Source organism: Eumetopias jubatus, unplaced genomic scaffold (assembly GCF_037043125.1).
Source record: "Eumetopias jubatus isolate StellerSeaLion01/CBP00866 unplaced genomic scaffold, mEumJub1_p1.0 scaffold_75, whole genome shotgun sequence".
NCBI lineage: Eukaryota > Metazoa > Chordata > Mammalia > Carnivora > Otariidae > Eumetopias > Eumetopias jubatus.
In genome coordinates this window covers 472,339-495,277 of record NW_028274881.1, presented here as the reverse complement: position 1 = coordinate 495,277, position 22,939 = coordinate 472,339, and the positions used below count along the sequence as shown (strand labels likewise).

General features: G+C 39.8%; 1 pseudogene; it reads right to left on the bottom strand.

The window, feature by feature from the left end:
- Positions 1 to 13,192: 13,192 nt before the first annotated feature.
- The window catches only part of LOC148161750 (gamma-taxilin-like), a 37,148-nt pseudogene continuing 27,401 nt past the window's right edge, over positions 13,193 to 22,939 (bottom strand).

Sequence of the window (22,939 nt, the reverse complement as noted above, 5' to 3'; positions counted from 1 at the left end):
TACCCATCCCCCCACCCCCCACCCCTCTAGAACCCTGAGTTTGTTTCTCAGAGTCCATCATCTCTCATGGTTTGTCTCCCCCCTGCATTCTTCCCCTCCTGCTATCTTCTTCTTCTTTTTATTTTTTATAGCATATAATGTATTATTTGTTTCAGAGGTACAGATCTGTGATTCAACAGTCTTACACAATTCACAGTGCTCACCATGGCACATACCCTCCCCAATATCTATCATCCAGCCACCCCATCCCTCCCCCACCACCACTCCAGCAACCCTCAGTTTGTTTCCTGAGGTTAAGAATTCCTCATATCAGTGAGGTCATATGATACATGTCTTTCTCTGATTGACTTATTTCGCTCAGCATAACACCCGCCAGTTCCATCCACATCCTTGCAAATGGCAAGATTTCATTCCTTTTGATGGCTGCATAATTTTCCATTGTGTGTATGTGTGTGTGTGTGTCTGTGTGTGTGTGTGTGTGTATATACATACCACATCTTGTTTATTCATTCATCTGTCAATGGACATCTTGGCTCTTTTCACAGTTTGGCTATTGTGGACATTGCTGCTATAAACATCAGGGTGCATGTACCCCTTCAGATCCCTACATTTGTATCTTTGGGGTATATACCCAGTAGTGCAATTGCTGGGTCATACGGTAGCTCTATTCATTTTGAACTTATTTTTGTGTGTGGTGTAAGAAAGTGGCCCTGATTCCTTCTTCTGCATGTTGCCCTCCAGTTCCCCCAATGCCATTTGTTGAAGAGACTGTCTCTTTTCCTGCTGTGGCTACTTTTTTCCTGATTCCTCAAAGATTAATTGACCACAGGGTTGAGGGTCCACTTCTAGGCTCTCTATTCTGTTCCATTGATCTATGTGTCTGTTTTCGTGCCAGTACCATGCTGTCTTGTTTACCACAGCTCTGTAATAGAGCTTGAGGTCTGGAATCCCGATGCTGCCAGTTTTGGTTTTCTTTTTCAGGGTTGCTTTGGCTCTTTGGGATCTTTTGTGGACCCATACAAATTTTAGGATTCCTTGTTCTATCTAGCTCCAGGAAATATGCTGGTGGTATTCTGTTTGGGATTTCATTAAATGTGTAGATTGCTTTGTGTAGTATACACATTCTGCCAATGTGTCTGCTTCCAGTCCATGAGCTTGGGGTGCTTTTCCATTTCTTTGTGTCCTCTTCAATTTCTCTCATAAGTGTTCTATAGTTTTCAGAGTACAGATCTTTTACCTCTTTTGTTGAGATTATCGCTAGGTATGTGGTGGCTTTTGGTGCAGTTGCAAATAGGTTGGATTCCTTGATTTTTTTTCTGTGGCTTCGTTACTAGTGCATAGAAATGCAACAGACTTCTGCACATAGATTTTATATCTTGTGACTTTGCTGAATTCATGTGTGAGTTCTAGCAATTATTTGGGTTTTCTACATAGAGTATCATGTCATATGCAGATAGTGAAAGTTTGGCTCCTTCCTTGCCAATTTGGGTGCCTTTTTACTTCTTTTCGTTGTCTGATTGCTGAGGCTAAGACTTCCAGTACTATGTTAAGTAGCAGAGGTGACAGTGGACATTCCTGTCGTGTTCCTGACCATAGGTAGGGGAAAGGCTCTCATTTTTCCCCCTTGAGGATGATATTAGCTCTGGGTCTTTCGCATATGGCCTTTATGATGTTGAGGTATGGTCCATCTATCCCTACCAGAGGATGAGGTCTTTTATCAAGAAAGGATGCTGTATTTTGTCAAAGGATGCTGTATTTTGTCAAATGATTTTTCTGCATCTATTGAGAGGACCATGTGGTTCTGCTCCTTTCTTTTATTAATGTGGCCTGTCATGTGGATTGATTTGCAAATATTGAGCCACGCCTGCAGCTCAGGAATAAATCCCACTTGATCACGGTGAAGAATCCTTTTAAGGTACTGTTGAATCTGATTTGTGAGGATCTGGTTGAGCATTTTTGCATTCATGTTCATCAAGGATATTGGCCTGTAGTTCTCCTTTTCAGTGGGGTCTGTGCCTGGATTTGGATCCAAGATAGTGCTGGCCTCATAGAAGGAGTGGGGAAGATTTCCTTCCATTTGTATTTTTTGGAACAGTTTGAGAAAAGTACGTATGAACTCTTCTTTAAACGTCCGGTAGAGTTCCCCTGGGAAGCCATCTGGCCCAGGACTTTTGTTTGTTGGGAGATTTTTGATTACTGATGCAGATTCTTTCCTGGTCATGGATCTGTTCAAATTTTCCATTTCTTTCCTGTTTCAGTTTTGGTAGTTTGTATGTTTCTAGGAATTTGCCCATTTCTTCCAGGTTGCTCAGCTTGTTGGCATATAAGTTTTCATAGTATTCTGTTATGATTGTTTGCATTTCTGTTGTGTTTGTTGTGATCTTCTCTCTTTCATTTGTGATTTTATCTATTTGGCTGCTTTCTCTCTTCTGTTTGATAAGTCTGGCTAGGGGCTTATCAATTTTCTTCACTCTTTCGAAGAACCAGTTCTTAGTTTTGTTGATCTGTACTGGTTTTGTTGTTGCTGTTGTTGTTGTTGTTGTTTCTATATCATTTATTTCGGCTCCAATCTCTATTATTTCCCTTCTTCTGCTGGTTTTAGGCTTTATTTACTAATCTTTTTCTTTTTAAAAGATTTTATGTGTTTATTTGACAGAGAGAGAGACACAGCAAGAGAGGGAACACAAGCAGGGGGAGTGGGAGAGGGAGAAGCGGACTTCCAGTGGAGCAGGGAGCCCCATGCACGGCTCAATGCGGGGCTCAATCCCATTATGCTGGGATCACGACCAAAGGCAGACACTTAACGACTGAGCCACCTAGGCGCCCCTGCTATTCATTTTCTAGTGAGAGTGGACATTCTTGTCTTCTTCCTGACCTCTTCCTCTCAAATAAATAAGTAGATCTTAAAAACAAACAAACAAACAAACAAAAACGTTGTTTGTTTTGTTTTGTTTTTTAAATCTATTTTGTTTATATAGATATTGCTACTCTGGAGTTCTTTTCACTTCCATTGCATGGCAAATGTTTCTGCACCCCCTCACTCTTTCTATCTGCAGATGACTTTAGGTCTAAAATGGTGTCTTGAGAGCAGCATTATAGATGGGTCTTGTTTCTTTATCCATTCTGACACTCTATGTCATTTGAGTGTGATGTGGGAAACAAAGGCAGAAGAAAAAAATATTCAATTTCCTTACTACCTACAGCCCTTTGACAAGTCCTTGAAACAGGCAAAGTGACCTTCCTGTAGGGACTGAAGTGCTTCGATGTTGAGGCTTTGCTAAGGGCCAAAGACAATCGTAGCCTGACCCCCTCCCCCTAGCCCCACCAGGATCCTCTAAGTCTACTTCAACATATAAAAATTGCTTTGGAAACTTCCTTTATCTCCAACTGCCCCCCTCCAAGATAGGTGTTGCCAATCATCCTCCAAGCATATGACCCACTGATAAACATCTGAGGGTCTCATGACTCAGGTTTTACCTAGACGGTAATAAATGGCCTTTTCCCAACAATAGCTAGCCCCCTCAAGGTCCTGGAAACCTTGCTTCCAAAATTCCCTAGAGACTTATGCTATCCCTAACCCCCTCCCAACTTGAAAGTATATAATGGACCACTCCTCATGACCCCAGGGCAGTTCTTTCTCCTGTCCCTGTGCTTTAATAAAATCACATTTTTGCACCAAAGACATCTCAAGAATTCTTTCTTGGTTCTTGGCTTTGAAACATAATGTCTTTCCTACATCAATTGGAGTGTTAATTCATTTGGATGCAAATTAATTATTGGTAGGTATGTACTTCCATTTTGTTACTTGTTTTATGGTTGTTTTTGCAGTTCTTTGTTTCTTTCTTCTCTAGTTCTCTCGGGGTTTGCAGGTTTTCTCTATTGATATATTTGGATTACTTTTCTTTATTTTTGCATATCTATTATCGGGGCAAGCATATTTGTGGTTACCATTAGGTTTATGTATAACATTTTGCCTATAGGAGTCTGTATTTAATTGATGGCCACTTAAATTTGAACCCATTCTAAAATCACTAGTTTTACTCCTTTCCCCCAACAATTTAGGTACATGAAGTCATACTTTACGTTCTCTTATTTTGTGAATCCCTTGTGTATACTTACAGATATACTTAATTTTACAGCTTTTGTGCTTCCTACTTCTTTTTTATTCCTGCTTCTGGTCTTTCCTTTCCACACACAGAGTCCCTTTTAATATTTCTTGTAAAGCCGGGTGGATGGTGATGAATTCCTTTAACTTTTATTTGTCCTTGAAACTCTTTTTCTCTCTCCTTCTATCCAAATGATGACGTTACTGGATAGAGTATACTTGGCTTCAGGTTTTTTTGCTTTCAGCACTTTGAACACATCATGCCACTCCTGTCTGGCTTGCCATGCTACTGCTGAAAAATCAGCTTAAAGCCCTTAGAAGTTCTCCTTGAATGTAAGTCTTTTTTTGTCTTGTTGTTTTAAAATTTTTCTCCTTATCACTACTTTTTGTCATTTTAATTACTATGTGTAGTTATATATGACTTGGACGTTTCAAAAACTTGTTGAGAATTCTTTTGTGGGCTACCATGTGATCTGTTCTGGGGAATGCTCCATGGTGCACTTGTAAAGAATGTGTACAATCCAACAAATATAATTATGTGCAGCCGTCCTTGGGTTGATTTTGATGGGAGTTCTCTGTGCCTCCTGGATCCGGATATCTGTTTTCCTTCTTCAGATTTGGGTCGTTTTCAGCTATTGTTTTTTCAAATAAATTTTCTTCCCACCTTTCTCTTTCTTCTTCTCTGGGATTCTTAAAATGTTTCTTAAAATAATTTTTTAAGGTTTTATTTATTTATTTATTTAGTTACTTAGTTATTTAGTTAGTTAGTTCGTTAGTTAGTTAGTTAGTTAGTTAGTTAGTTGTTATTTATTTATTTATTTATTTATTTATTTAGTTAGTTAGTTAGTTAGTTAGTTAGTTAGTTAGTTGTTATGAGAGAGGGAGGGAGAGAGCACAAGCAGGGGAGCATGATCCTCCTGGGATCATGACCTGAGCCAAAGGCAGATGCTTAACGACTGAGCCACTCAGGTGCCCCCGTTCTCATTTTTTTAAAGATGTCTTTATTTATTTGAGGGTGGTGGCATGAGGCAGAGGGAGAGGGAGAGAAGGAGGCTTCCCGCGAGCAGGAAACCAGATGCGGGGCTTGATCTCCTTACCCTGAGATCGTTACCTGAGCCAAAATCAAGAGTCAATGCTCAACTCACTGACCCACCCAGAAGCCCCAAAGCTATTTTCAATTTTTATTATCCTGTTTTTCTTTCTCCTGTTCAGCTTGGTTGCTTTCCATTACTCTGCCCTGCAGCTAGCTCACTGATTCATTTTTCTGCTTCCTCTGGTATACTGTTTATTCCCTGTAGTGTATTTTTAATTTCAGTTCTTGAGTTCTTCACCTGAGATTGGTTCTTTTTAATGTTTTCTGTCCCTTTGTTGAGGGTCTCACTGAAATCCTCCACTCTTTTCTCAAGTCTAGAGAACTTTGACCTTTACTTCAAATTCTCTCTCAGGTGTATTACTTATTTCTGTTTCATTTAGCTCTCTTACTGTGATTTTGCCTTGTTCCTTCTTTTGGGATGTATTCCTCTATGTCCTCATTTTTCTTTCTATGTGTGTGTCTGTGTGTTAGGAAGGCCAGCTGCATCTCCTGCTCTTTAAAATAGTCACCTTATGAAGATGAGGTCCTGTAGTGCCCCAACCCTAACCCTAACCCTGTTCACCAGGACCTGGGGCTTCCAGGGTGTCTGCTATGTGTTTTGTGTTCCTCTTACTATTATGATTGAGTTGTGTCTGCCTTCCCTCCAGTCATCTGCAATGGCTGTCTTGGCCTGTTGTGGCAGGGTTTGGTCATGGTGTTGGTAGTCGGCCAGTCTGGGGCTGATTTGGGCTTGAGCTAGGTCAGCCCAGGTATTTTCCAATGTTACAGTCAGACTGAACTGCAAGGCCCTCTCCCTGTGATGTCCCTGATGAGCTTTCCATGGGTGGTGGCATTTCCATGGTGTTGGGGGCACCCTGCCCCCAGCCCACTCCTAGGACTGCAGTCTGACAGATGTTATCTGTTTCTGGGGCAGGGGTCACACCAGAGTGGTGCTGGTCCCTACGGGGGCTGCTTGCATCCTGCCACACTTGTGGCACCTCTTTGGAGTAGGATTCTGGCCAAGGGGACAAGTCTACAGGACAATGCAGGGCTGGGGTGCCTGGCATTAGGAAGGTTTGCACAGGCTTCTTGTGGAAGGCAAACTGCAGCTGCTTTGGAGAACTGCTGGGGGAAGGTTGGAGGGTGCAGGTCTGCGGGAGAGTGTGGGGGCAGGGTGGGCTGTTAGCAAGCTAGGTGCTGACTGTTCATGCTGTGCTGGCTCTTAAAGATGTCTGAGTGTCCAGGGCAGGGGACTGAAATGATGCCCTCCAGCTCTTTTGTTCTTGGAGGAGTCCCCCAAAGATCCCTGTCCCTCCAGGGCATGCTCTGAGATTAGTAAACAAATCTCCTTCCCGTATACCCCATGTACTTTGCAAACTGTTGTTTCTGTGCCATATCAGTTGCGCTCTTTGTTGGACTGCCTTTTTAAGGGCAGGGACACAGTTCACTCTCACCCTCCAGCTTCCCCCGAGCTGAGCCCACTGATGTGTAAAGTTCCAGATGTTAAGCTGTGCTGGTTGTTAGAATTCATAAAGTTAAGCTTTCTGGTTTTCAAAACAAAATGTTATGGGGATGTCTTCACAGTTAGGGTCCCCCATGTCTGGGGGCATGGGGGTGTGGTCCTCTTCCCTCTTGAAACCCGTGGAGTCCCTCGCTCCTATGGACAGTCCTGTGGACCCATTTCTGGGTTAATTGCTCTGATGTGGGTGTTATCTAGGTGTATCTGTGGGATGAGGTGAGGTTAGGAGCCTCCTACTCCACCATTTTCCCAGAAGTCCTTCTTTTTGTCTTTGACTTTTGACAATTTAATTACTTTGTGACTCTGTGTAACCCTATTCGGGCCTCATGCATCTGGATGTCCATTGCTCTCCCCAGGCTCAGGAAGTTGAGTATATATTGAATATACTCTGTCCCTTTGTGTTTCTGTTTTCCTTCTTGAATTCCCATAATGCACATTGTGTCCTATATGTCCCATAGTCTTTCTTTACTCTTTTTCATGTTTTCTTTTCTTTTTCACTCCCCTTACTGGGGAGCATTTTAAATGTCTATTTTCCCAGGTCACTTACTCTTTCTTCTGCATGCTTGAGTCTGATTTAGAAAGCCTACTGAATTCTTCAGTTGGGCTATTGTATTTTTCAATCAGGATTTCTGTTGGCTTTTTTTTTTTTAAGATTTTCTTTATTTGACACAGACAGAGAGAGAGATACAGATACAGAGAAAGCATGAGCAGGGGGAGCAGCAGAGGGAGAAACAGACTCCCCCTGCTGAGCAGGGAACCTGACCAGGACTCAATCCTAGGACCCTGGGATCATGACCTGAGCAGAAGGCCGATGCTCAATGACTGAGCCACCTGGGTGACCTCTATTGGTTTTTTTAATGGTTACTATTTCCTTTGTAAATTTCTAATTTTGTTCATGCATTGTTTTCCTAATTTCATTTAGTTGTCAGCGTGTAACTCTAACCTTCCTTAAGAGGATTATTCTGAATTCTTTGACTTCACTGATCTCCATTTCTATTTTTTTTAAGATTTTATTTATTTATTTGACAGAGAGGTAGAAGAGCACAAGCAGAGGGAATGGCAGAAGGAGAGGGAGAAGCAGGCTCTGCACTGAGCAGGGAGCCTGATGAGGGGCTCGATCCCAGGACCCTAGGATCATGATCTGACCCGAAGGCAGACACTCAGTGAGTGAGGCACCCAGGCCTCCTGACATTTCTTTAAGTTCAGTTATTGGAGCTGTATTATTTTCCTTTGAAACTTATTGATACCATGTTTACCTGATTTTTCTTCCTCCCTCCCTCCCTCCCTCCCTCCCTCCCTCCCTTCCTTCCTTCCTTCCCTTTCTTTCTTTCTTTTTTTCTTTCTTTCCTTCCTTCCTTCCTTCCTTCCTTCCTTCCTTCCTTCCTTCCTTCCTTCCTTCCTTCCTTCCTTCCTTTCTTTCTTTCTTTCTTTCTTTTTCTTTCCTTCTTTCCTTCTTCCTTCCTTCCTTCCTTCCTCCCTTCCTTCCTCCCTCCCTTCCTTCCTTCCTCCCTTCCTTCCTTCCTTCCTTCCTCCTTTCTTTCTTTCTTTCTTTCCTTCTTTCTTTCCTTCTTCTTTCTTTCTTTCTTTCTTTCTTTCTTTCTTTCTTTCTTTCTTTCTTTCTTTCTTTCTTTCTTTCTTTCTTTCTTTCTTCTTTCTCTTTCTTTCTTTCTTCTTTTTTCTTTCTTTTCTTTCCTTTCTTTCTTTTATTTTCTTTCCTTACTTTCTTTCCTTTCTTTCTATCCCAGGACCCTGGGATCATGACCTGAGCCAAAGGCAGACGCTTAACCAACTGAGCCACGCAGGCGCCCTGATCTCCATTTCTTTAAGGTCAGTTTTTGGAGCTGTATTATTTTCCTTTGAAACTTATTGATACCATGTTTACCTCATTTCTTGTGATCTTTGATATCTGTGCATTTTAGTAATGTGGTTCCTCTTCCAGACTTTACAGGTTTACTTTGCCAGAGATGGTTCATCATATCAGCTCAGTTTGAGTTTCTGCACATGTCTGCTGGTAAAGTCTTCGGGCAGGTGGGGCCTACTCTTAGAGCATAGTTTTGGGATAGACATGGGGACACGGATGTGGGGTGTGTCTCTAATTGACAAAAGTTGGGTAGGACTAGTGGCTTGGTTCCCTACACAAGTGAGGTTGTAGGATAGGTTCTGCATTGCCTGGATTCTGTGGCGCGGCTTCTATGGCCAGGACTGGGTACTATACTCAGTGGGACTATGAATTAGCTGTCATGACATAGCAGGGCAGCAGAAGGGAACCTATGTCCTGTACAGCTCAACATTAGAGGGTCCAAATGAGGCGTGGAGTATGCAGTCAATTTCCTGGTGCGGGGCGGCCACCAGTTTTGCTCTGTACTTGGGTGAGACCACAGGTTGTGCTCTCTTTTCAAGTGCTACTGTACATATGGCTGTTGACTGGGCTACACGGCTTCCCACTTGCTGTCATTAGGTTTCCTTGTAGGACAGGCTGAATGAAGTCTGTATTCACTGATGAGTGGCACTACAAAATAGCTTCCCTCCCCACGCACAGTGGGGGAAGCAGTTCTAAAGCCTGTAGATCTCTTCATTTATCGTCTTAACTCAAGCCACCGGGCATCCCCATTCCCCTGGCTGAGGTGAGCCACTGACTCTGTTCTGCAAATTATTGGTACTACCTCTCAGCTTCTGAGTTCAAGTGCCACTAGGCCACACAGCCACACAGCTTCCAGGAGATGCCAGGCGCCCTGCATGTCAGATGGGACTGGAAGGCACTCTCTACAACAGGTTCGGGTGGTGATTCAGCACCTTTACTGCACAGGGCCAACCAGGCTTTATGGCTGGCAAACTCACTTAAGGATCTATGTCACACAGACCTGCCCCTGACAAGCTCCGTGATTAGAACCCTCCCCCAACATGGCTCTGCAGATGAGCAAAACCACCAGTTGGGAATATTACTTGGGCACTATAGGTATGCATTCAGTCAGCCAAGATCCCTGCGAGCCCCTCTCCCTTCTCCATCACAGTCAGATTCCCTGTGGCTGGGCCCTGTGGACTCCCCTGCACTCTCCATGAGATGAGGTCAGGGTAGTGGCTCCCAAAAAGTGACCCACATGAGGGCGGCAGGGAGAGGGATGGGGCTGGTTGTCCACCCTGGGTTCTTTCTTCCCGCTGGAGGAACCATAGGCTCAGGGAGACCTCTCCTTATGGTGCTGTACTGGCCTGGGGGAGGGGCAATGAGATCAGCATGTAGCCTTTCCTCTGACCCTTCTAAGGCAGTCTGTCTTGGTCTCTGAGGTGCGGAGGGTTGCCCCAGCCTCACCTGCATATTCTAGGATTCTGTCAGTCGTGTCTTGTCCATGAACAGCTGTTGGTGGTTTTTGTGAGAGGGGGGTGAAACTGAGAATGACCTATATTGCCATCTTGGGATATCACTCACTTCCCATCTGTTTGAGGAGCAGCCAAACTCTTTTGCACCGCATTTGCACCATTTTACATTCCCCTAAGCAATTAACAAGAGTTCCGATTTCTCCACATTCTCTCATTTTGCCTAGTGTTTACTACTGTTATTTGGACTAGTGAATATGAACTGGTGTCTCATGATACTGGTTTGCATGTCACTAAAGATTACTAATGTTGAGCTTCATTTCATATGGTTAACTAATGATTACATAGGGTCTTACATATGGGAAATATCTATACAAGTCCTTCTACCTAGTTTTTAATTGTCTTTTTGTTCTTTGTACCTTCTGAATGGTATACCCTGATCAGATACATGATTTAGATTTTTTTTTCTATTTTATAGATTACCTTTGCACTTACTAGATAACGTTCTTTGACATAAAGTTTTCAAAATTGGTTGTTTCAGTGCAGGGCCAGACTCCTGGCATTTTCTATGATGTTATTCTTGACTTTTTATTTTTTAACTTGAACCTGAACAGGGTACTCAATTATTAGCTTTCTCCCAGGTTATTCAACTAGAAAATACTCACTCACTTAACTTGCTTATATAGGATCAGATCAACTGCGCCTTTTATTATCAACAACTAGTTCAACAGAAAGACATTCTATATACAAGTGTCTCTTGGTAAGGTCGGATAGGACCAGAGAAATTCACAGTGATGCCATAGACATCAACTACAATCACCTACTTTATGGGGGTGAGGGGGAGTGCTTACAGTGCTCTGGTGGAATAAATTGTTTTTACCAACATCAGAAGGCAATCTCCTCCACCCCTTGCTTATTGAATTGTGTAATAATTAATTAGCTGTGTTTTAAGACCCGAGAAATCAGCTATTTAGAACAATTATCTTTCAGCTTGAATGCTACAAGTTAAGTCACATTCAGTATAAAGAACACACAGACACTGTTAAATTAATCATCACATATTTATTCAACCTTAACAGAGTAGATAAAATCAGATTCACATTAGTGAAAAATCTCTACAAAATGTCTTTGAAAAGCAAAATATGGCTGCTTCATCAATTTTGTATCTTCATGAAAGATGTGAGCTGTAAAAATAGAGCAGTTTATTTAGCACTGCATCCTTTTTTTGGGTTATTGTCAGTTACAGTTTGAGAGGTAGATATTCCTGTTAACACCTGAGAGATGAACTGTGATAAGCAGGTGTGATAAGACAGTTAATACATAATTTAAAAATACTGGTCTCATGACCACAAAATGTACTCCCTACACACATGAAGATGAAATGTCCTATTTTTGTAGAGCCATGTTTTTTTCTACACCTTGGAGTCCACTGACACTACTGATTTTACAACTCCAGAGGGTTCCACCAAGTGGTGTAACAAACATAATTTAACAGACTGCAACATTTAAACTTTTCCTGGGCCAGCTACAAGGCTTTTAAACAGGGCTGACAAACAAAGGTCAGATAGTACATATTTAAGACTTGCTCAACTCAGCAGTTGTAGTATGAAAGCAGGCCTAGCCAATATAGAGCTGGTTTGACAACTCCTGTGTTCCAGAATATAGTATTACTGCACATACTACAAAGTCATTTGGAAGCTTATCCTTGTCATAAGGGCTCCTTTTTTCTTGCTAACCAGAGAAAAAAATCTGAAAGGAAACCAAATGCTTCCCAAACAGAATCCAGATCTTGTCAATGTCTTACATTATTTCACACAATACTATCTAACATTAACCTACTAAACACAAAGCAGTAGAACACATGCTCTGAACCACATCGCTTTCAGCCCAAGATTTACCTTCCACACAAAACAAGTGCCACAAAGAAGTGTGGGAGCCACATAACTACCTTAGTTAAGATGTTAAGACCTTTACATGCAGCTGGGTTCTGCCGCAATATGATCATTAGTATTACTTTTAAGGTAAATTATATTTGTGACACATAACTTTCATTTCCCCTCAAAGTAGTGGGTCTTTGGAGCCTGATGCAGCGGCTTTTAAAAAGTTGTGGAGGGTTGTTGTTTGGTTTTGCTCATCCTGGAGGACTGAGTGTCAAATTTCATGTAAATTTCTTTCCTTTCACCCTCTAGCCATTAATTAATCATGGTCAGTGGTGAAAGATTACAAGTACCTCACACTCCAGACTATCTTACCTACTAGGTGATTTTCACTTTTCAACCCATTTTAGGTTGTAAATGTGACAGGAACACATAAATAAGACTAGCTTTTGAACACTGAAATAACAAAGTAAGGAACAAAATTACAAATTCCAGAAATTTTGCCACTGTAAATGCAGCGGACTAGATAATCAATTTTTTTCTTAAAACATGTGTTCTAAGCTGAAATCAAAGCAGTAGAACTATTTTTAGTGACTCAAGCATGAAACCTGTTTGTCCAATCACTTGCCCGCATTATGCTGTTTTCTTTACAAATGACATCTTCGTATACATATTGTACCACAAACTTGCAGTCATCTCAATTTGCAAGTGATGAAAATATTATTAAAAAAACAATCTATATCAAATTTGCTTTGCTTATTTCATACCCCACACTTGACATTTTAACATGGCATTTAAATGAGCTACCGGACAAAACTAATCATCTTTATATTTTCTTTCTTTCCCTCCCTTCCTTTCTCTTTCTTTTTCTTTCTTTCTCTCTTTCTCTCTTTGTCTCTCTCCCTCTTTCTTTTGTATCAATGGACTATAGAGTTTAAATTAGTATTAGTTTCCACATTGGGAAACCATTTACTTATGATAATTACACAAGGGGCAAGATTAAGGCAAAAGAATACACAAAGTGAAAAGCATAAGGCAATGAACTCATGTATTCCAGGGAAGGGGAAGGTAAGGCAGGTGTGCAATACAGCCCTGGAAAGTGTATGCATTAAAACAATGCAAGACTGCTTAACAGCCTCCTGTACCACACAGTCCAAAAGTTCTTGAAAAATACAGTTATAATAGAAAAAGTTAAGAACATTCACCACAAAACCAACAGTAACTAACACAGAAAATTATACACAAAATACCATTCAATACAGTGATCACACTTCATGTTAGTCAACTGAATCAGTGCCTGGAAGAGATCATGTAGAGAGGGTCTTTGGAGCTGCGTTTTGTTTCATTCACTCCCTCAAGCTCAGCATCCAGGTAGACCCCTGGATCTTTACTAGAGGAACTCGACAACTCATTCTGAGAAACAAGAGCAGTGCAGGACCGTATTACAGGTGCAGCTAAATCTACATCCACTGCATTGACAGAGACCTGCTGTTTCAGGACTTTCACCTGCTCACTGAGCTCATTTCTTTCCGTTTGGAGAGCTCTACACAGCTTCTCTAACCGTTCCAGTTTTATCTGAAAGGCCCTGTACTCTTTACCGCGGACGGCTTTCTGAGGGGGGAAAGAAAAGCGCAGAATTCATGCAACCATTCTACATGTAAATAGAAATTATATTACTGCATACAAAAAAAGGAAATTAAGAAATCTGTGCTATACTGTAAACTACCTTTTGTCATCTGTTGAACCTCCCTCTATAATGATATTTAAAATATTTATAATTATTCTGTAGCAATGCAAAAAGTTAAATACTCTTCTTTCATATCTCTTTAAAGTAACCAAAATCCACTTTTTGACTGCAAGTATCTATGTCAAATTACTGAAGTATTAACAAAATTCAGGATTTTAATTTAAAATGCTTATTTCTTCGATTTTTCTTCCTTTCCACCATTTTCTAACCCTAATATTTTCTCCCACGAAATGTTATGAGCGACTCCTTATCCAGTTTATGAAAGTGAGAAATTTAGCAAATGGAATATACTTCAGCTTCCTTTACAGGAAACCTTGCAAAAAGTACTTTGCTGCCTTTGGAAGTAAGTCAAGATACAAAATCAACTTAAAAAGTTGTTGGGTTAAAAGTTTGTTCTCTGTCCATAGGCAATTTGAATAAAGTTGTGTTCCTGGAAAAGCTGGGATTCTCAACTTGTGGACTCCTGAACCAGCAACAGGAACATATGCTGGACACTTGTTAGATATGCAAAATTTTAGGCCACACCTCAGATCTAATGAATCAAAAGCGGGGGCACGATGGGCACAGCATCCTGTTTAACAAGCCTTAGTCTCTATAAGCTAGGTTTGCTGTAGAGGAAAGCAAAATCTCCTTACTTTGTAGGTGTCTATAACACAACCCTGAGGTAATAAGTTGGGGAAATAATTTTGATCCCTCACCTAAGACAACCTAACTTACTACAGGCAAGAGACCATGTAAGGAAACCTCTAGAAGTGTTAGCCTGCCTTACTACTGAAATAAATGAACAGTTATTCATGTAAAGACTTCTCAACTCTTCAGCCTTTTGCAGAAGTACTTTATTATTATTTTCCAATTTGGTACGCCATATTATCATCTTTTTCCAGTTTTTTAATTTTCTTTGTCATCTGTGAATCAACACAATTGTAAGTTTAAATTCTAAGTTGCATTCCCTGACCCACCACGAAAATATCTTATATTGTTCCTCCCCTGCCTCTTTAGTGCACTTGCTTCAACCAGCTGATAGCTGTGCATGTCTTGCTAAAAGTAGCTACGTTTGACTGTTGTTAGCAGAACTAATATAGCAGAAACCCCTACAGTGGTGGCAGCAGGAACCAAAGTAGGTAGGAGTTTCATATAATCAGAAGAACAACAACTTGATCTCCTCAATTTCAGAGGAAGCAGCACATGGAAACTTCAGATACCACCACACTCCGAACTCTTTCAGTTAAGAGTGGAGTGCCATTGATTCCAGCCAGAGGTAGCAAGAAATGGGACTACCTTCTCCCTAAATTGTATCAAAAAACGTCCATGACCTCGAGTTTTCTATAGATACAGTACACTAAACTAATTCATCAGATTTCCAGAAAGAGCGATATTCTTAGTCCACAAAGAGATTAAGAATCTAAAACCCTATCAAGTATCAGAAGTAAAGGCCACATAATTCAGGCAAGTGATCAGGAAAATGATACTGGAATTATTAAATCCTTAGCTTTAACCATCCTCACAACTCACAAGACGATTCTATTTCAAGATTGTTATTAAAGATAAAATGGGGGTAAAAATAAGAGTGATCTTAAATTAATGCTACAGGACCCCAATTCTCCGAAATTCAAAATTAGATTCAACTATGCCCATCAATCACCCATCTTTCCAATATTCCTTTAGTGTTGGTCTGCACATCAGCTCTGTTCCAAGTAGGGAAGCTGCATCAGGCACTGTGAAGGGAAACTAGGATAAGCCAGAGGCAACGCCCTGTGCCATAGGTAATTGACCAGAGAAGTCCCACAAGGCAGAGTAGGACAACAGCTGTGGGAGGAGCTCCTGAAAGATCTAAGTTCAGTGTTGCCAACTGGGATCTCTACAGGCATTAGCAACTAGCACAGAGGAATATGTTCCACTCCAGTGAGTTCTCCAGAATGGTAGCAAACTGAGGAGTCCCTGTCCGCTAATACTTTCTCTGTGTGGAGGAGTTTCCCTTCCATTGCAGCACCCAGCTGAAAGGACTGGCAGGCACAACCAATCTGCTGCCTGCTGAATTCTAGGCACCACTGGGTGTTAAAATACCTGAAGGTAGTAACTGGACTACTTAGCATGGCTAAGCACCATTTGAAACACAGCAGTTAGCTTTGTTATTCCCATTCTTAACAATGAAGGAACAGAAAAGTTAAACAACGTGTCCAAGGTCTACCGTAAGTGATGACCAGGACTATTAATCCAAGAAATCTGACTAACGAGCATATGCTCTCAACCATCATGTAAGAGCTAGTAATAGTCATGCCTGGTATGTACTGGATGGCTACAAAATGTCAGCCTTACTGTTACTCATCCTCTATTGACCACCATTTCTTTTTAAATCCCAATTTTAAAAGGCGGAAATGCCAAGCTAAACCGTTTGCCCCACGGAAGTTACACAATGCAAATAAGAGAACCCAGTTCCAAAGTCCATGCTCCAAACCAAGGTGGCTGTTTATTTATTTGGGGAAGAGGCAGGTAACTTAGCCCACATTCTGAACTGGAATGATCCCAAACATTTTTCTACCCTGAATTTTAACAGTATTTTTAAATTTTATAAGGACGTCTGTCCCTGTATATTGTATGTATAAAGATCAAATTTAAAAGAGCAAGAATACATTCAGCTTACCTAGATCCTCCGAAATCATCTATTTCTACCAAAATATATCATAACTTCCCTTGACCTTGATTTAAAAAAAAAATAAATAATGCTCTGTGAAAAGAACTGGGTGGGGATCATCTGAAGTGATTTTTTTAAAACAAAATCTACTTCTAACAATAAGCTGTCTTTAATAAAAGAATTATTTTTAACGATGATAGAATTTTGAGAGCATCAAGCAATCATGAGCAACTTGGGGTAATTTCAAGACAAAATGTCTGAGTATGCCAGGTGAAGACCAGGAAAGACAAAGTTAAAATCATATCAGTTCAATATAAACTCATCCAAATACTAATTACGCTTAAAATGACCTCAGATAAATTTAGTGGTAATATTCTACTTAAAATCATGTAAATACCTTTTCCATTTCCTGCCGGAAGGTTGTAAAGAGTTCATTGCTTTTTGCCATGGTAGTCTGGAATTCTTCAAACTTATCCATATAAAGAGAAAGCTACAGAAAAAAAGTATCAAATATTCTGAGTTCCAGATAAGCGATTTACACTCCCAAAGACTTGCAAAAGAACGTACTATGGTGAAACCTTAGTTACTTGTTATAAGTGCTACAAAGAAGAAGAAATGCTCTGAAACTTCTGAAATCTTGTTGATTTAATCTAACTATAAATATCTGAAATGTCAAGCCTTTACTAGCTGTATTATGTCAATAATGAAAACTAAAAATTTCCTGAAACTATAAACTTCCTATAACTATAATGCTTTATGCACTACCCCCTGTCCATACATTTGAAGAACTTCTGGGGGGGGGGCGGAAATCTTTCTTTTAGATCAGTAGCCTGCATAGTTGTTAGCTTGATACCAAGGTTAAATCTTTCCTTAATGTAGGCAGGAAAATATAACAGAAGGTGAAGAATGGCTTGGTTGGAGGATAAAGAATTCAGTGGGACTGTAGTTGAGAAAAAGGAAAGCTAAATTAAGTTAGAGACACCAATTTTTCTTTTAATGCCCACCCTCAAGAAGTTTTTAAATTGTAGCTGGGAAGACAATGCCAACCGAGCAGCCCAAAGGATACAGCATGCAGACTCCCTTCTTTCTTCCCCTGAGAAAAGGAGTTGCAGTGGAGGGGAGGAACATGCATAGTAGTGGCCAGAAGAGAAAGCTCACATAGGTGAGTGCTGAGCTAGGCCTCAGGATGGGCTGAATTGTTTTACGTAGGCCAGGGGGAGCCCTTTGAAGACCGTCTCCAAATATGAAGGTAATTAATTTTATACAAATATTACATACATATTATACATGGTACATGTTACACAGTGTATGTAACTAATATATGATTATATTATGTTCAGGATGAGGAAAGAGGACCAGAGAAATATAGTGGTTTGCCCAAGAAAAGTTTAGAAAAGAATAAAAAACCATCAGAGGCCCAGAAATAATATAAGTGATATCTTTCCATTTTCATCAGTGCTGTATGAGAACTAATAAACAAAACCACCTGAACACAATGGGGAAGGGATAGGATGTGGTATGATGGAACCGGTCCACCCCGTTATCACATGGAATGGGTCATATGGGAAACAGCATTTACAAGCAAGTTCTCCTTAATACCCATCACCGGTATTAAGGAGAGCAGGTTCTGCACGGAGCACTGGGTGTTAAACGCAAACAATGAATCATGGATCACTACATCAAAAACTAATGATGTACTGTATGGTGGCTAACATAACATAACATTAAAATAAAATAAAAATAAATAAATAAAATAAAATACATATAAAATAAAATAAAATAAGTAAAATAAAATAATAAAATTAAACTAAAATAAATAAAATTAAATTAAATAATAAAATAAAATAAAAATAATAAAATAAAACAATTAAATTAAATTAAATTAAAATCAAATCAAATCAAACCAAATCAAATCAAATAAAAAAGCAAGTTCTGCCACACATGGGAGGGAGAAACACACTAAAGGGAGTGTTACCGGTAACAGGGTAGACAAGATGATTATAAGATAACCAACTCACTTCCACAGAAAGGGAAGGCAAGGACCAGGCTGAATCAAAACTCAGGAGCGATGTGGAAAATCCTGTGAGCAGTCTGTAGAGGGACACACACTGACAGGGCTTCTGAAGGTGCTGGCCTGCAGTCAGAGCAGTGGTGCTGCTCAGGGAGACAAAGGGAGTGTTTGGGCACTTGAGGGAGATAAGAAGTTATGGCAGTCTGGGCATGGTGTGCATATACTGAAGATGGAACAGGTAGACTGTCCCATCCAAGAGCTCAATGGTGGCTCAAACTGGGTAGTTAGTAAGTGGCAACTACCAACACCCCTGGACGTACATGCCTGCCTTATGGTCAACACACACCAATGTGAGTCTATCCTCAACAAATGCTGGAAACTGACACGTGAGACTGAGTCTTGGAAAGGAGAGCCACATCTAAGGACTGGGACAAGGAAGAGGCGACAGCAAAGGATACAAAGTAATGATCCGATAACACGACCCATAGTGACACAGATGTTCAGACAACAGAAGTTGCAATAAGAACAGCCCAACAGAATCAGAGCTGCCTGGGCGCTTGATCACACGCCCTTTGCTGACTGGTACTGGAGAAATTATCAATGATCCCACATTAAAGAACATCTTCCAAAGCTGTATATAGACATTGTATACCTTCTCCACATCAATCCTCTCTGCCTTTTATATGGATTTCTGAGTATATAGGACTAATAAGGAAGGGTTTGAAGTTTCTGGAAGCATGCTAAGCAGAGTCATAACTTATGCTTCATAAGAAGAAAAGACTTCTCATTATCTGATTCCTCTTCAATTTTCACAGTAAGTGGGGCTACTAGCTTTATCACCCATATCACATTAAAACCTGTTCCCAAAGCGATAAAGAGCACTCACAGAAGAGTTGCTCATGAACGTGTGTGCCAGTCTTAATATATGAGTGTATTTTAGAACTAATTAAGAGAGTCCTTATGTTAAACACCATTTAATAAAGTTTTAAAAAGTACGTGATATTTTTTTCAACACATGTAATTTGGTTAAGTAAAAGAATAAATTATATGGATAAATACCTAATTGTTATTGTCTATAAGCACTAGGTAGATATTAGTAATCTTTCAGAGACGAAAGCACCAACTTTCCTGGACCTTTTCCTGAAGCGATGATGCAGCATCTACTTCCTTTATGCCACATAAAGCAACTACATAAGAAGGTTGAACTCAAAGAATCTGAATTCCTCCTTTAGAAAGTACACAGACACACACTACACACACTCACCTGCAAAGTGAATTTGGCAAGCATATGCCGGTTTTTAAGACTACACATACAACAAGGTATGTATTTTCTGCCTGTTTTATTTTCCCCATAGAACAAAATTCAAAAGCCCTGGAGAAGATAATCTAGGACATTGGAAAGAGGACACTGAAAATAGGCTCACCAGCCATCCAGACTTGCTTGGGACTAGGGAGTTCTTTGAGACACAGGACTCACAGTGCTAGTTTGAGAAAAGTCCTAGTCAACTTATGATGACTTAGTTACCATAAATGAAGAGGAACATTCCAGGAGGTCAAGAGATCTATTTTTCAGTTCTAGCTGGCATTGGCTGGGAACAACAACTCACAAATTCTACTATCCTCTGTTGTCAAGTTACCTGCTGTTTTAATTGTACTTCTTGCTGTTTCATTTCTTCATATTTGTACCTCGATTCTGTTGCTTCTTTTAAGAACTAGGAAACAGAAACATTCTGGCAAAATACTAATAGCAATTACACATGTGGCTGAAACGTCAAATAACCAGATACTTAGGTTTAGTGTTCCCTCTCATTATTTTCACAAGAATCACAGGTCAAGCATCCTATTATATCAGTTGCCAAGTATTTCTATCTTTGATCTGCACCACCTGCTAATACTTTGGAATGTGGGAAGCATCTTTAAACTGCTTAAGGAGAAAAAGTACCCTGGAGGCATAATAGGGTTTATAAAACTCAGGGTTAAAATTGTCATGTTTAGGTGAACGAAATCAGGCAACTACACTTAGAAGCACAAAACAGGACTGGAAACCTTGGCATTATCTAGGTGGTTTAGAAAGCCTTTCCACTCCAAGAGAGACGTAAGATGAGGCAGGTAGAAAGGGAACACACAGAGCAAAGCAGTGAAAACAGGTATCAGTTTCTGCTTACATTTAAAAAAATAAAAGTGGGGAAGAGGAGAGTCTAGTTTTGTACCCGGGTTTTTAAGAAAATTATATAGTAAAAAGTTGTAGAGTAAGCAGTTGTGAAATCCAGTCTTTGAATTTCAGAAGTAAAATGTCACATATATTACAAATAAGGTTTGTAAACCAACCAGAAAGTATAATACATGTAATGTATGTATGTACACGTTTATGTATACATACGTGTACACACACACACACACACACACACACACACATACACACTCTCTTTATACTCCAGGTTGGAAATGGCAACAGTTCCTTCAGAGGTACACCAGGTATCACTATTGCACTGCACTAAAGGTGTCCATGCTTTGGAAAATCCATCTTTCCAAACTCAGACTTAGTATGTGTTGTTCACATCCTGAGGAAGATTCAGGAACTAAGCATTTCATATCATCATTACCTCAGCATCTAGGGTACTTGAATGAAATGTGAAATGCTTGATGAAATAGTCCACAATTTATCTAAGCTAACTTAAGCATATACAGTTTGACCTGTGTATGTTACATATGAGATTTCACCATGTTCACAATTTCCACAATTTATCTAAGCTAACTTAAGCATATACAGTTTGACCTGTGTATGTTACATATGAGATTTCACCATGTTCACAATTACTGACACACAAAATAATCTAAGTACATCCTCAGGGGAAAAATGCTGCATGATTAAGGAAATAGGGAATTCTGTTAAATTTTACCAGAAAATTATACCAGAGTTGTTAAACAACCAGCTTGCCTATTTCAAGTTACTCATTTAAGTACATTTAAGAGAAAATGTAACAGGCTATAGGAGACAATAAACTTGATCTGAAATGTAACTGTCTGTAGCTCTTAAGGCCTAATTTGCCAATACCTGCCACAACTGTTGTACCTGGTGACTGTTACCTAAAAATCAAGATAACATTCTACACATGAACAAAATCGCCAACTGCAGGTCTTTCGACTCACTTGGTCTAATTATTTCCAAGTCTATTTCTGTAAGAAAATTTAACCAGAAATAAAAAGCAGACTGTATTCTAAAATTTCTCAATCTTGACAGTAAAAAAACAAATTACATGCCCAGGTCTATGTAAAATATTGAATGAATTTAAGGATTTTAAATATTTTGTTTACAATTGTGCAATAATGTTTTTAGGAAACAGAACTTACAAACTCTCTCTCCCTTTGGTGTTATTCATCTGCTTCCTCTATGAGCTGTGTTGTTTGCTGAAGCCTGGCATCCACAAGCTGTTGCTGCAGTTCCTTATGTTTGAACACTTTATCAATATGCTACAGAAAATATAAAATTTCTCCCGTCACTTAATGAAAAAGGCTATACATTGGTGAGGAGATACAACACAAGTTAACAATAATTTCCTTCCCTGTTCTTTCTGCTCATACCACCATAACTAATAACATTGGGTCTTTCTATCCTTCTGTTTGCAGAAGCATCTATTCATGTCACCTTGCAAACCACTCTGCAGCTGCAGAAATGATTCCCTCTGACTACTAAGCTGAGGCCATTCTTGTTGATGGGGTCTAACCCAATCAATGGCTTTGTAGTTCTTGTTTCTGCTTTACACTGAGAATTAGGCTCAAACTATCAAAACAAACAAACAAACAAACAAACAAACAAACAACAACAACCAAAAAACCCCAGACAGATAAGGAGATCAAACTACGGAACCCATTTATCACACACACAACTCTAGGATACTTTTTCTCCTCATTAAATTTCCCCAAATTTCTTAGAGTAGATAGTAGTAGCATGGTAAGTGGTAGGAATGGCCTGGGGTTGCATCATGGCTCAGTGTATGGCCTTGGACAAATTCTGCTCCTTGATGAATCTCAGCTCCTTTACTGTCCTATATGAAGGACAGCCACACATGTACCTTCTGACGTTATTGTAAAAATCAATACAATGCTTACCGTATTTAATGTGCTTGGTGCCTAACCACATTAGACACTTAGTAAGAGAAGAAGTCATTCCTATTTCCAAACTGGGTTGTTAAGTAGTATTTCTGTATAATAAAGTCATCAGAATATCCTTTACAGATGGAGAAACATTAAAAGTTTTTGTTCAATATTCCATGTGAGAGGAAGAAATGCTAGATAATAATGAGTCATCTAAGTTTTAAGGAGTGCACTAGATTTGTCTAAACAATTTGTAAATTGTTTAGATTATCAAATTATATTCTGACCTCATTTAAAAAAAGGGCAGACGAGAGAAAATTCTAAAACAAAAAGACTTACACGTAGTATGATTTGAACATACACTTTCAAAATGTGCCACACTAATAATGAAATAGGCTGTCATTTGTAACAACCACAGAATGAAGGAAAACTTTAAGAAAATGAGAACTTTATAAAATAAACGTAGTGAAAAGACAATCCACTCTGTAGGCCTGAAAAACAGTTTCTTCAATAAATACACTGCACGGAGAATGAACACAGAGATGGAAACCTGTATTTGAAAAAAGACT